This window comes from Electrona antarctica, assembly GCF_951216825.1.
Source record: "Electrona antarctica genome assembly, chromosome: 9".
NCBI lineage: Eukaryota > Metazoa > Chordata > Actinopteri > Myctophiformes > Myctophidae > Electrona > Electrona antarctica.
Window position 1 is genome coordinate 1611620 of NC_136790.1, and position 16114 is coordinate 1627733.

The 16114-nt window shown below is 37.7% G+C and overlaps 1 protein-coding gene across 1 annotated transcript in view; it reads left to right on the top strand.

Moving 5' to 3' along the window:
* The first annotated feature begins 13361 nt into the window (after positions 1-13361).
* Positions 13362-16114, top strand: part of grm7 (glutamate metabotropic receptor 7) — a 348652-nt gene continuing 345899 nt past the window's right edge. Inside the window, exon 1 of the mRNA XM_079511050.1 lies at positions 13362-13395. The gene's annotated coding sequence lies outside the window, so the exon portion shown is untranslated. The remainder of the gene's footprint in view (positions 13396-16114) is intronic.

The following is a 16114-nucleotide window of genomic DNA, read 5'->3' on the forward strand; positions in this document are numbered from 1 at the left end:
AATGTTAGAACAGTTGTCCATTCTTCAATGTAGTAGCAATGTTAGAACAGTTGTCCATTCTTCAATGTAGTAGCAATGTTAGAACAGTTGTCCATTCTTCAATGTAGTAGCAATATTAGAACAGTTGTCCATTCTTCAATGTAGTAGCAATGTTAGAACAGTTGTCCATTCTTCAATGTAGTAGCAATGTTAGAACAGTTGTCCATTCTTCAATGTAGTAGCAATATTAGAACAGTTGTCCATTCTTCAATGTAGTAGCAATGTTAGAACAGTTGTCCATTCTTCAATGTAGTAGCAATGTTAGAACAGTTGTCCATTCTTCAATGTAGTAGCAATGTTAGAACAGTTGTCCATTCTTCAATGTAGTAGCAATGTTAGAACAGTTGTCCATTCTTCAATGTAGTAGCAATATTAGAACAGTTGTCCATTCTTCAATGTAGTAGCAATATTAGAACAGTTGTCCATTCTTCAATGTAGTAGCAATATTAGAACAGTTGTCCATTCTTCAATGTAGTAGCAATATTAGAACAGTTGTCCATTCTTCAATGTAGTAGCAATGTTAGAACAGTTGTCCATTCTTCAATGTAGTAGCAATGTTAGAACAGTTGTCCATTCTTCAATGTAGTAGCAATGTTAGAACAGTTGTCCATTCTTCAATGTAGTAGCAATGTTAGAACAGTTGTCCATTCTTCAATGTAGTAGCAATATTAGAACAGTTGTCCATTCTTCAATGTAGTAGCAATATTAGAACAGTTGTCCATTCTTCAATGTAGTAGCAATATTAGAACAGTTGTCCATTCTTCAATGTAGTAGCAATGTTAGAACAGTTGTCCATTCTTCAATGTAGTAGCAATGTTAGAACAGTTGTCCATTCTTCAATGTAGTAGCAATATTAGAACAGTTGTCCATTCTTCAATGTAGTAGCAATATTAGAACAGTTGTCCATTCTTCAATGTAGTAGCAATATTAGAACAGTTGTCCATTCTTCAATGTAGTAGCAATATTAGAACAGTTGTCCATTCTTCAATGTAGTAGCAATGTTAGAACAGTTGTCCATTCTTCAATGTAGTAGCAATGTTAGAACAGTTGTCCATTCTTCAATGTAGTAGCAATATTAGAACAGTTGTCCATTCTTCAATGTAGTAGCAATGTTAGAACAGTTGTCCATTCTTCAATGTAGTAGCAATGTTAGAACAGTTGTCCATTCTTCAATGTAGTAGCAATATTAGAACAGTTGTCCATTCTTCAATGTAGTAGCAATGTTAGAACAGTTGTCCATTCTTCAATGTAGTAGCAATATTAGAACAGTTGTCCATTCTTCAATGTAGTAGCAATATTAGAACAGTTGTCCATTCTTCAATGTAGTAGCAATATTAGAACAGTTGTCCATTCTTCAATGTAGTAGCAATATTAGAACAGTTGTCCATTCTTCAATGTAGTAGCAATATTAGAACAGTTGTCCATTCTTCAATGTAGTAGCAATATTAGAACAGTTGTCCATTCTTCAATGTAGTAGCAATATTAGAACAGTTGTCCATTCTTCAATGTAGTAGCAATGTTAGAACAGTTGTCCATTCTTCAATGTAGTAGCAATATTAGAACAGTTGTCCATTCTTCAATGTAGTAGCAATATTAGAACAGTTGTCCATTCTTCAATGTAGTAGCAATATTAGAACAGTTGTCCATTCTTCAATGTAGTAGCAATATTAGAACAGTTGTCCATTCTTCAATGTAGTAGCAATGTTAGAACAGTTGTCCATTCTTCAATGTAGTAGCAATGTTAGAACAGTTGTCCATTCTTCAATGTAGTAGCAATGTTAGAACAGTTGTCCATTCTTCAATGTAGTAGCAATATTAGAACAGTTGTCCATTCTTCAATGTAGTAGCAATATTAGAACAGTTGTCCATTCTTCAATGTAGTAGCAATATTAGAACAGTTGTCCATTCTTCAATGTAGTAGCAATGTTAGAACAGTTGTCCATTCTTCAATGTAGTAGCAATGTTAGAACAGTTGTCCATTCTTCAATGTAGTAGCAATATTAGAACAGTTGTCCATTCTTCAATGTAGTAGCAATGTTAGAACAGTTGTCCATTCTTCAATGTAGTAGCAATGTTAGAACAGTTGTCCATTCTTCAATGTAGTAGCAATGTTAGAACAGTTGTCCATTCTTCAATGTAGTAGCAATGTTAGAACAGTTGTCCATTCTTCAATGTAGTAGCAATATTAGAACAGTTGTCCATTCTTCAATGTAGTAGCAATATTAGAACAGTTGTCCATTCTTCAATGTAGTAGCAATATTAGAACAGTTGTCCATTCTTCAATGTAGTAGCAATATTAGAACAGTTGTCCATTCTTCAATGTAGTAGCAATGTTAGAACAGTTGTCCATTCTTCAATGTAGTAGCAATGTTAGAACAGTTGTCCATTCTTCAATGTAGTAGCAATGTTAGAACAGTTGTCCATTCTTCAATGTAGTAGCAATGTTAGAACAGTTGTCCATTCTTCAATGTAGTAGCAATATTAGAACAGTTGTCCATTCTTCAATGTAGTAGCAATATTAGAACAGTTGTCCATTCTTCAATGTAGTAGCAATATTAGAACAGTTGTCCATTCTTCAATGTAGTAGCAATGTTAGAACAGTTGTCCATTCTTCAATGTAGTAGCAATATTAGAACAGTTGTCCATTCTTCAATGTAGTAGCAATATTAGAACAGTTGTCCATTCTTCAATGTAGTAGCAATGTTAGAACAGTTGTCCATTCTTCAATGTAGTAGCAATATTAGAACAGTTGTCCATTCTTCAATGTAGTAGCAATATTAGAACAGTTGTCCATTCTTCAATGTAGTAGCAATATTAGAACAGTTGTCCATTCTTCAATGTAGTAGCAATATTAGAACAGTTGTCCATTCTTCAATGTAGTAGCAATATTAGAACAGTTGTCCATTCTTCAATGTAGTAGCAATATTAGAACAGTTGTCCATTCTTCAATGTAGTAGCAATGTTAGAACAGTTGTCCATTCTTCAATGTAGTAGCAATGTTAGAACAGTTGTCCATTCTTCAATGTAGTAGCAATATTAGAACAGTTGTCCATTCTTCAATGTAGTAGCAATATTAGAACAGTTGTCCATTCTTCAATGTAGTAGCAATATTAGAACAGTTGTCCATTCTTCAATGTAGTAGCAATGTTAGAACAGTTGTCCATTCTTCAATGTAGTAGCAATGTTAGAACAGTTGTCCATTCTTCAATGTAGTAGCAATATTAGAACAGTTGTCCATTCTTCAATGTAGTAGCAATGTTAGAACAGTTGTCCATTCTTCAATGTAGTAGCAATGTTAGAACAGTTGTCCATTCTTCAATGTAGTAGCAATATTAGAACAGTTGTCCATTCTTCAATGTAGTAGCAATGTTAGAACAGTTGTCCATTCTTCAATGTAGTAGCAATGTTAGAACAGTTGTCCATTCTTCAATGTAGTAGCAATGTTAGAACAGTTGTCCATTCTTCAATGTAGTAGCAATGTTAGAACAGTTGTCCATTCTTCAATGTAGTAGCAATATTAGAACAGTTGTCCATTCTTCAATGTAGTAGCAATATTAGAACAGTTGTCCATTCTTCAATGTAGTAGCAATATTAGAACAGTTGTCCATTCTTCAATGTAGTAGCAATATTAGAACAGTTGTCCATTCTTCAATGTAGTAGCAATGTTAGAACAGTTGTCCATTCTTCAATGTAGTAGCAATGTTAGAACAGTTGTCCATTCTTCAATGTAGTAGCAATGTTAGAACAGTTGTCCATTCTTCAATGTAGTAGCAATGTTAGAACAGTTGTCCATTCTTCAATGTAGTAGCAATATTAGAACAGTTGTCCATTCTTCAATGTAGTAGCAATATTAGAACAGTTGTCCATTCTTCAATGTAGTAGCAATATTAGAACAGTTGTCCATTCTTCAATGTAGTAGCAATGTTAGAACAGTTGTCCATTCTTCAATGTAGTAGCAATGTTAGAACAGTTGTCCATTCTTCAATGTAGTAGCAATATTAGAACAGTTGTCCATTCTTCAATGTAGTAGCAATATTAGAACAGTTGTCCATTCTTCAATGTAGTAGCAATATTAGAACAGTTGTCCATTCTTCAATGTAGTAGCAATATTAGAACAGTTGTCCATTCTTCAATGTAGTAGCAATGTTAGAACAGTTGTCCATTCTTCAATGTAGTAGCAATGTTAGAACAGTTGTCCATTCTTCAATGTAGTAGCAATATTAGAACAGTTGTCCATTCTTCAATGTAGTAGCAATATTAGAACAGTTGTCCATTCTTCAATGTAGTAGCAATATTAGAACAGTTGTCCATTCTTCAATGTAGTAGCAATGTTAGAACAGTTGTCCATTCTTCAATGTAGTAGCAATGTTAGAACAGTTGTCCATTCTTCAATGTAGTAGCAATATTAGAACAGTTGTCCATTCTTCAATGTAGTAGCAATATTAGAACAGTTGTCCATTCTTCAATGTAGTAGCAATATTAGAACAGTTGTCCATTCTTCAATGTAGTAGCAATATTAGAACAGTTGTCCATTCTTCAATGTAGTAGCAATGTTAGAACAGTTGTCCATTCTTCAATGTAGTAGCAATATTAGAACAGTTGTCCATTCTTCAATGTAGTAGCAATGTTAGAACAGTTGTCCATTCTTCAATGTAGTAGCAATATTAGAACAGTTGTCCATTCTTCAATGTAGTAGCAATATTAGAACAGTTGTCCATTCTTCAATGTAGTAGCAATGTTAGAACAGTTGTCCATTCTTCAATGTAGTAGCAATATTAGAACAGTTGTCCATTCTTCAATGTAGTAGCAATATTAGAACAGTTGTCCATTCTTCAATGTAGTAGCAATATTAGAACAGTTGTCCATTCTTCAATGTAGTAGCAATATTAGAACAGTTGTCCATTCTTCAATGTAGTAGCAATATTAGAACAGTTGTCCATTCTTCAATGTAGTAGCAATATTAGAACAGTTGTCCATTCTTCAATGTAGTAGCAATATTAGAACAGTTGTCCATTCTTCAATGTAGTAGCAATGTTAGAACAGTTGTCCATTCTTCAATGTAGTAGCAATGTTAGAACAGTTGTCCATTCTTCAATGTAGTAGCAATATTAGAACAGTTGTCCATTCTTCAATGTAGTAGCAATATTAGAACAGTTGTCCATTCTTCAATGTAGTAGCAATGTTAGAACAGTTGTCCATTCTTCAATGTAGTAGCAATATTAGAACAGTTGTCCATTCTTCAATGTAGTAGCAATGTTAGAACAGTTGTCCATTCTTCAATGTAGTAGCAATATTAGAACAGTTGTCCATTCTTCAATGTAGTAGCAATGTTAGAACAGTTGTCCATTCTTCAATGTAGTAGCAATGTTAGAACAGTTGTCCATTCTTCAATGTAGTAGCAATGTTAGAACAGTTGTCCATTCTTCAATGTAGTAGCAATGTTAGAACAGTTGTCCATTCTTCAATGTAGTAGCAATATTAGAACAGTTGTCCATTCTTCAATGTAGTAGCAATGTTAGAACAGTTGTCCATTCTTCAATGTAGTAGCAATATTAGAACAGTTGTCCATTCTTCAATGTAGTAGCAATATTAGAACAGTTGTCCATTCTTCAATGTAGTAGCAATATTAGAACAGTTGTCCATTCTTCAATGTAGTAGCAATGTTAGAACAGTTGTCCATTCTTCAATGTAGTAGCAATATTAGAACAGTTGTCCATTCTTCAATGTAGTAGCAATGTTAGAACAGTTGTCCATTCTTCAATGTAGTAGCAATGTTAGAACAGTTGTCCATTCTTCAATGTAGTAGCAATATTAGAACAGTTGTCCATTCTTCAATGTAGTAGCAATGTTAGAACAGTTGTCCATTCTTCAATGTAGTAGCAATATTAGAACAGTTGTCCATTCTTCAATGTAGTAGCAATATTAGAACAGTTGTCCATTCTTCAATGTAGTAGCAATGTTAGAACAGTTGTCCATTCTTCAATGTAGTAGCAATATTAGAACAGTTGTCCATTCTTCAATGTAGTAGCAATATTAGAACAGTTGTCCATTCTTCAATGTAGTAGCAATGTTAGAACAGTTGTCCATTCTTCAATGTAGTAGCAATATTAGAACAGTTGTCCATTCTTCAATGTAGTAGCAATGTTAGAACAGTTGTCCATTCTTCAATGTAGTAGCAATGTTAGAACAGTTGTCCATTCTTCAATGTAGTAGCAATATTAGAACAGTTGTCCATTCTTCAATGTAGTAGCAATATTAGAACAGTTGTCCATTCTTCAATGTAGTAGCAATATTAGAACAGTTGTCCATTCTTCAATGTAGTAGCAATGTTAGAACAGTTGTCCATTCTTCAATGTAGTAGCAATATTAGAACAGTTGTCCATTCTTCAATGTAGTAGCAATATTAGAACAGTTGTCCATTCTTCAATGTAGTAGCAATATTAGAACAGTTGTCCATTCTTCAATGTAGTAGCAATATTAGAACAGTTGTCCATTCTTCAATGTAGTAGCAATATTAGAACAGTTGTCCATTCTTCAATGTAGTAGCAATGTTAGAACAGTTGTCCATTCTTCAATGTAGTAGCAATGTTAGAACAGTTGTCCATTCTTCAATGTAGTAGCAATGTTAGAACAGTTGTCCATTCTTCAATGTAGTAGCAATATTAGAACAGTTGTCCATTCTTCAATGTAGTAGCAATGTTAGAACAGTTGTCCATTCTTCAATGTAGTAGCAATATTAGAACAGTTGTCCATTCTTCAATGTAGTAGCAATGTTAGAACAGTTGTCCATTCTTCAATGTAGTAGCAATATTAGAACAGTTTTCCATTCTTCAATGTAGTAGCAATGTTAGAACAGTTGTCCATTCTTCAATGTAGTAGCAATATTAGAACAGTTGTCCATTCTTCAATGTAGTAGCAATATTACAACAGTTGTCCATTCTTCAATGTAGTAGCAATGTTAGAACAGTTGTCCATTCTTCAATGTAGTAGCAATGTTAGAACAGTTGTCCATTCTTCAATGTAGTAGCAATATTAGAACAGTTGTCCATTCTTCATTAGTTTTTCATTTGAAATTTGTCTTGACTTATTGTTTGTTTTTGAAAATGTTTAGTTTTTGTAATATTTGGTGGTATATTATTATTTCAAAGGCGAGACTTAAAAGGTCAGAACAAAGTATTGTGTAGGCTATGAGAAACTTCATACCATTAAAATATATACTGTACTGTAACAGTATATGTCAAGCTTAGGACAGACATAAAATACACAACTATAAAAGACAACAACCACAGTTGTACAAATGGAGAAATGTTATACAGTTTATCACCTTCATCTACAAGGCACTCGATCTTATCTGTAATTCCAAATGGTCTCGTGCTTTCTCCTTACTTTCACCGCCACCCTGATGCCTGGAGTTCTTTGTCAGACATTATGATGTTAGAACAGGAGATTTCTGTATCTGTCTCTCTGTGTATACCTTTATTCCTATATACTGTATGGAGTTCTGTGTCAGGCATGCCTGGGCAGGGGCCCGGTCCAGAACCCGGACAAAGGCCATTTTGGGGCGGTTCTGGACAACCGTGGGTCCGACTGACTTCGACACCGGGCACTGCACTCCCTGTGGTGGTGTGGAACGCGTTTGAAGTAGGCCTACAGACCTACAGACGTACAGAGACTTGGTGCATTTATAGTTAGATATCAAAGAAATAGATACATGCAGATCTCCTCAGCAGTGGCTCAGGGTAGAGTGCCTGGATGGTAACCGTAAGGTGGCCAGTTCGAACCCGGGCTCCCCCAGAGTTACTGTCGAAGTGTCCTTGAGCAAGACACTGAACCCCTAATTGCTCCCGATGTGCTGGCCTTGCATGGTTTCCGCTGCCATCGGTGTATGAATGTGTGTGTGAATGGGTGAATGTAATGCACAATCTCTGTAAAGCGCCTTGGATAAAGGCGCTATATAAATGCACCATTTACCATTTACCTCACCCCCACATGGATGCAACGTAATCATTTAATAGAGACTAGAGTAGGTCTTGGGTGAGAACGAAGCCCAAATTAAATGGAAAAGTCATGCTTTCTCCACAGCTGCCATGCACTCTCCCCGCTCTACATTTGTGAACACAATGGAAACACCTAACACCTGGCACACGGATTCTATTCAGATCTCCGGGGGACAGACGTTTAGTGTCTTATGCTTGTTTGGGGATGAAAGAGAGGCAATTGACAATAAAGCAGATGGAAATTTTATCCACAACCTGTAAGTATTTATTTAGCGATAATCTGTTGGAAAAGCCCTGATGGGACTTGGGATTTATCAGGAAGACGGCAGCTTTCTAGTCCAGACAAAATACACAAGCAAGACGCGCGAACGCATCTCGTAAATTGCAATAACAACAATTAGAATAAATTATGTACTTTTTAACTTTTTTTTTTAAGTTAAGTTATTTTTGTGTGTGTGTGTGTTTTGTGTGTGATACAGCTGCGCCCTCTGGTGGTTGGCGTGTGGTGTTACAGTGTGACACACAGACAGACAGACAGACAGACAGACAGACAGACAGACATGTTCTGCTAGGTCTCATAGTTAGTGCTCACTGCGTTGGCAACTATATGAACGTGGGCTGGCCACAACGCCATAGAGCTGAACGTGGGCTGGCCACAACGCCATAGAGCTGAACGTGGGCTGGCCACAACGCCATAGAGCTGAACGTGGGCTGGCCACAACGCCATAGAGCTGCGCAGTGAGTTCCAGAAGGTTGCTACTGCCATAACATTTAATTGAATTGACATTTACAAATCCCATTCCTTTTCTCCATAGATGATTATAATAACTTTATATAGCACCTTTTCAAAAACAAGTTTACAAAGTGCTTCACAGTAACAATGAAAACAACAATAAAATATACAGTAACATTCAAAAAGAATGTATAAACAGTGCAACAGGTTATAAAAAGGCTGTGCGATAGAGCGTCACAGTCCCGCCCCCTACCATGGCCCAGGAAATGAATCCCAATGCATTTTCCTCATAGACATTTCAAAAAGTATTTATTTAAAGACAGTTACGCCGCGGACAAAGCCAACTCGAGTCGTGACAACTCAAACAATATTTTGGACCAAACAAATAATTACAAAGAAGAAAAACAACAAAAAAAGTGTTGGAACCTGCCGTTCTTTCTAATTTGTTCGGCCCAAAAAATTGTGTTTGTTGTCATGATTTGTCACGACTCGAGTTGGCTTTGTCCGCGGCGTAAACGTCTTTAAATAAATACTTTCTGAAATGTCTATGAGGAAAATGAACGGAGAATCATTTCCTGGTCCAGGGTAGGGGGCGGGACTGCGACGCTCTATAGAGGTGAGTTTTTAGAAGAGATTTAAAAGAGGACACTGAGTTTGCCTACCTGAGGTCCCCAGACAGTAACTATCCAATGTAGATGTAAGCTCTTGTTTGGAAAACGATGCTAAGCCAAAACAATAATCACATTTGACTTGTAATCTTAGATATGCTATTTTCAGTGAATGCTTTGCTTATTATGGCATGCTCAGAATAAGGTTAATGTGGTTAAAACTAAAAGCCATGGGGATTTTGAATAATGGGATAAAAACCAGTGCTTGTTTGATGTTGCTTTGAAGGACAGCCACATAGTTTTCATACAGATTTTCCGCATTTACAGCTATGAAAAGATATAACAGATATAATTTAAATTCATTCTCATTCCCAAACCTCACATCAACACTAAGTCGATACTCACACCCGTGTGAACTGAGCGGTGCAGTGTGTGCGTGCGTATACATATGTATATGGAGGAGTAGGAAGACGATGATGCTGCTAAGCGTGTGTGTGTGTGTGTGTGTGTGTGTGTGTGTGTGTGTGTGTGTGTGTGTGGCTGCTCAACAGTGACACGTAATTCATCTGTTTTTACTCTAAACAGACATACATAGGGACATACATAGAGACACACACATGGCCAGTTATTGGAGCGGTGTGCACCTCTCAAAATATAACAGTACAGCTCTCTCTTTAAGATCATATTTTTAACACGACATTCAATCTCAAAGTTGCTCAGGAAAGATCCTTTCCTTGTCAATAAAGGTCAAAAACCTCTTATACATCCGGAATGCCAGCATTGATCTGTCAGCCATGTAACATGCTGTAAAAAAGCAACTTGCATTTGGAAAGTGATGAAAGGAAAAAATTATATAGGTTATTATTAGAGACGTCCCGATACTGTATCGTTTTCAGAAAAGTTTCGGTATCGGCGAATATGCCAGTCTAATCACGGATTGACACTATGGCAGGTAAATAAAATGGTGGGGCATGTGGAGTTTGCTTTCGAGTTGCCCAAACTGCAAGTGCACATATGAGTGAGGAGTCTGCTATAAACACAACATGAGATATATAACTAGATAGCTATAAACACAACACCAGATATATAGCTAGATAGCTATAAACACAACATGAGATATATAACTAGATAGCTATAAACACAACACCAGATATATAGCTAGATAGCTATAAACACAACATGAGATATATAACTAGATAGCTATAAACACAACACCAGATATATAGCTAGATAGCTATAAACACAACATGAGATATATAACTAGATAGCTATAAACACAACACCAGATATATAGCTAGATAGCTATAAACACAACACCAGATATATAGCTAGATAGCTATAAACACAACATGAGATATATAACTAGATAGCTATAAACACAACACCAGATATATAGCTAGATAGCTATAAACAAAACACCAGATATATAGCTAGATAGCTATAAACACAACATGAGATATATAACTAGATAGCTATAAACACAACATGAGATATATAACTAGATAGCTATAAACACAACACCAGATATATAGCTAGATAGCTATAAACACAACATGAGATGTATAGCTAGATAGCTATAAACACAACACCAGATATATAGCTAGATAGCTATAAACACAACATGAGATATATAGCTAGATAGCTATAAACACAACATGAGATATATAACTAGATAGCTATAAACACAACATGAGATATATAGCTAGATAGCTATAAACACAACACCAGATATATAGCTAGATAGCTATAAACACAACATGAGATATATAGCTAGATAGCTATAAACACAACATGAGATATATAACTAGATAGCTATAAACACAACATGAGATATATAGCTAGATAGCTATAAACACAACATGAGATATATAGCTAGATAGCTATAAACACAAGATCACAACACTGGTATCAGTATTCGGTATCGGCTAAAACACAGACATTGTGGCACTGGGATCGGATCAGGAACGAAAAAAGTGTATCGGGACATCCCTAGATCAGTCAGACAACTCACGAATAGATTTAACCAATATTTATTATAGAATGAGAATACAAAGTGTGCATATGATATTTATCTTGGCGTTCGGCTCTGCTGCATTTACTCCCTGCTCCGCACGATTAACCATCATAAACATTAAGAGCAGGGAGATAGATATACAATGAACCCCCCATGGGGAACATAAATAGCAGAGCCCACCGGTGGTGCTGGGGTGGTGGTGGGAGCAAACATCACATCAACAACCGGGAACCATAGCAGAAGGAAGGCAGGAAGAGCATGCAGACTAGTGAGCTTAAGTATAGCCCGCCCAATTGCTCAGCTGACTGCCACATCAGCGAATGATGTGTGGGACTTGCACACACTTAACTGTATACACCCACATAGAAATTCAGCATGTTAACCTTGAGTATTCAGTATTTTAGCCGTGACGTGAGCGCCCCCTCCTGAGATACTTCCAGTTCCTACTTTTGTGTCGCTTTTGTGTCCCTATAGAGTTATACTGTGACGCTCCGTCGGACTAAATCTGAGACGAAAACAACCACGAAAGTCTCATTTTACCGCTTTCCTCGCAACAACAAAGCTGCGCTGCTCTCCCAAATCTGGCGGTGACAGGCCGTCTGCCCCACACGGAATACTATCGCCATTTTATTTCATTGTGTCAACTAAATTCTCATTAATGTAAACTAGATTCAACATACTCAAGCCTGCAAACATTCTAAATATGCCCCTGAAATATTTTACTGAGCAAATGGACTGTTACCACCTTCAATAATAATGATAATAATAGTCTTTATTGTCTCCACATCATATATTTCTTTTGTCATGGACACTTGTACAAAACATTAATAATTATACTCGAATTGGAAGCATTAAGACACATTTTAACCCTCAATGGATTCCTTTCTGAAAAATAACATCATTGTAAAAAAAGTCACGCGTTTAGATATTCTATTTACAATGAGATGCGGACGGGAGCTGGTGCCACTTGGACCCGGACGTAACGTAGCACTACAAAATGACGTCGGACTTAAATACTGAATAGAATGTGGCTTTGAGCACGGCATGAATTCCCTCGAGTGTGACTGACTGAACTAACTCCGCAAGCTACGTGTCATTTATTATTCAACAAGTGTTTGCAAGTTGAGGTGCAGTGAACCATGTTTGATACGAGAATAATTCTAAATCTAAACTGCCATAAAACGGGATAAAAGGTTGAAGTGACTGACAAGCCACATTTTCCTTTGAGCAATTATTCATGCAACTCCTAACACAGAGGATGTTGTTCCTTTCATGAACACATCTGCACATTTCATGAACACATCTGCACATTTCATGCAAACCATGGAGGGAAATTGTTATCCCTGTGCGAGTGAGTGCAATCACATTTACATTTTTGTCATTTGACAAATATAATACAATATTCATCAAAGCATTATTATTATTATTATATCAGTATCATCAATCATTAAAGCTAAAAGTACTATTTTGGGGAAGAAAGAACAGATGAAATGAGTCATTTCACTCTATTTTGCATTGACGATGTGGGTGGGCGGCCAAGGCGATAAATGAGTGGAGACCAGTCCAGGGGCACCTTCAATAAGGCTTTATTTCTTCCATTTTTTCCTCAATCACTTTGACAGTCAAGAACAATGCAACCTGTCATCACTCGGGTTAGAAACAACTGACTCCCTTTTATAGGGTGGGTACCCATTACCTGGTTAGCCCATACCATTCCCCAGGTAACAATAACAATATTCCCCACTCCTAGAATCACACAATGCCATTTTACATAAACCTACTACATATATATGCACCCTCAATACCTATTCACAGTTAGCATTTAGCATAGAAATATATACACAACCCATACATGATTACATTCATTATAGTCCCTCCCAGTCTCCCCTTCTATCCATTTCCCACTTGGTGTCACCCTCCCGGAACTATAAAAGGGGTGCCTGTACCCAGAGGGAACTCATTTGCCCGAACACCACCCTGAGAGGAGGATGAGAATAAACAGAGGTAAGTTTAGACATCAGAGACTTCCTTTTTACCTCTATGATGAATTCCTGTTCTGTTCTTTGACTATATAGAAGTGTCTATTTGTACGTCTCTAAATGTTTTGATGAATTGAACATGGTGGACCCTCTTGTAAACAAGTGTAATGCTTAATTGGGTCGTCCACTCACAGTTAACAGTCTTTGTATTGAGTTTGTGCTTGAAATGTACTGTAATTCTGCAAACTGTTAATAAATATTTCAATCAATCAATCAATCAAAGCCTCTTCAAACCACCCCTAATGCGAATTCTGTTTGATAAAAGAATGCGCTCCTGACTCTGAGATGGTGAGACCTGAGTTGGAGCTGCCTCGGCTTTAGCCGCAATTTGCAACTCTAGATTTTTTTACAATTGGATGAATCTAGAGTTGCAATACCCTCCATTGACTCCCCACTCATCATTTTGCGTTTGCGATCTGCTGGTCTTAAACGACGTTAAACTCACCAACATTGCAGCTGTAGTCCAAGCTTGAATTTTGCTCTTTCAATCTGCAAAGCTTGTTTTTCATAAAAATCCCCCGTAGACATGTTATGAGCTACTTTCTGTCCAAAATATTCCACAAGTGATATTCCGATCCGCCATTTTGGAATTCTGCGACGGGCCGTAAAACAAGACGTGAGGGGGAGAGCTTGTTTAATAGAATCTTACCTGCACAGGTAAGACACCCAAAGAAGAGGCCGACGCAGCGCGACGCCCCGTCACGCACGGCCTTCTATTAAACAAGCTCTCCCCCTCACGTCTTGTTTTACGGCCCGTCGCAGAATTCCAAAATGGCGGATCGGAATATCACTTGTGGAATATTGTGGACAGAAAGTAGCTCATAACATGTCTACGGGGGATTTTTATGAAAAACAAGCTTTGCAGATTGAAAGAGCAAAATTCAAGCTTGGACTACAGCTGCAATGTTGGTGAGTTTAACGTCGTTTAAGACCAGCAGATCGCAAACGCAAAATGATGAGTGGGGAGTCAATGGAGGGTATTGCAACTCTAGATTCATCCCATTGTAAAAAAATCTAGAGTTGCAAATTGCGGCTACCTCGGCTTGAGTCATGTTGCACAACATTCACAGCTCAAAGGGCTCGTTCTGTCTTAATTCTCCACAAATCTCTGTGATTGGAATTTTACTATAATCAGCAGTGTCAATCCCTTGTGCTTATTGTGTGACACAAAACAACCCGGCCGCTGTGTCAAATATAAATAGGCTATATTTCAAGGCAGCAACGTGTGTCGCTCTTCCATGGCCATGGGCCATAGTGTAAATCACTGGGCATAATGTTAAATGGATAATGGATCTCTTAAAGGCAATGACAGGTCGCACGGTGATTGGTTTAATCAATGTAACGTCCAAACCACACCTATGCATAATGTAAGGGGTAATGGAGGTGTTTTAGGGACTTAGGCTGTGGCACAAGATAACACATTTTACGGGGCCACACCTCTCACACAATACCAAATCCCCAAATTAAGGAAAAAGGGCCCCTGCCGCAAGATGGAGCCCTTTAGTGTGTCAGTGCCATTACATAAGCATGCATTGTCAGACAATGAGGTGTCTGTGATTATTACGTTGCTCATCCTATGCAGGGTAAGACACTACTTTTCTTCACTGACAAGTGAACCAACCTCATTAGGAAAAGGATGTGCTTTGACTGCGCGTTCCAGAGGGCGCAGATATTTACTCTTTTGTTGTATACGGTAGGTCTGAACTGTAGCTACTGTGTCTGAATAATCGTGCAGGAGCATTGTGTTGTATATGGGGCACAGGGTGTGTGTGTGTGTGTGTGTGTGTGTGTGTGTGTGTGTGTGTGTGTGTGTGTGTGTGTGTGTGTGTGTGTGTGTGTGTGTGTGTGTGTGTGTGTGTGTGTGTGTGTGTGTGTGTGTGTGCGCGCGCGTGTGTGTGCGTGCGTGCCACAGTCCATTAACTCGAGGACAGTTGATCCTTCTCAGAGACGATAAAAAATGACTCGTTCCAGAATCACGTGAATGAATGTCTGTAGATTTGTTTTCGTTCATCTGATCCTGTCCTTCAGTGATTGTCTAGTAAAATGTAGCGTGGTGTGTGGTGGGGGTGGGGTGTTGCACTCAAGGACAGTTGATCCTTCTTAGAGACCATACAAATGCTCCTCGCTCCCGAATCGCATGAAAGACTGTCCATAGATTTGTTTTCGTTCATCTGATCCTGTACGTCAAGTAAAATGAATGTTGGGACTCTGTATAGCATGAGCTAAATTATACCCTTGCACTCACTGATACTCAGACACATTCTGCCATTTTGTCAGCACTGGTTTGACACCAAAGATTTTTTCGACCACTGCAAAATCTAGCAAATATGAAAGTATAGCAATTTGCACTGAGATTTCATCGCACAATAAACCTGTCTGTTTGTTTACTCCTCCTGAGTCCTCAGTGAACAGAAAATAACAAGTTTTGTGCCAGGAGTAAATGTTTTTAACCGACTTCAATTTAGGCTTTTCATGTGAAACTCCATGCATGTGTAGCATACTTTGTCAGCCAAAGGGTGCATGTGTTTGGTCTGACATACTAACAGGCGGACAAAGCAAAGTTACTATATTTACCCAGGGTATCTGGGCTAAGCTCAATAACTTGTTTCCAGCCAGGCCCTGCTCATAGAACATTTCATGGTAGTGGTTCAATGCCTTGCTCAAGGGCACTTCAGCGGTGGTAA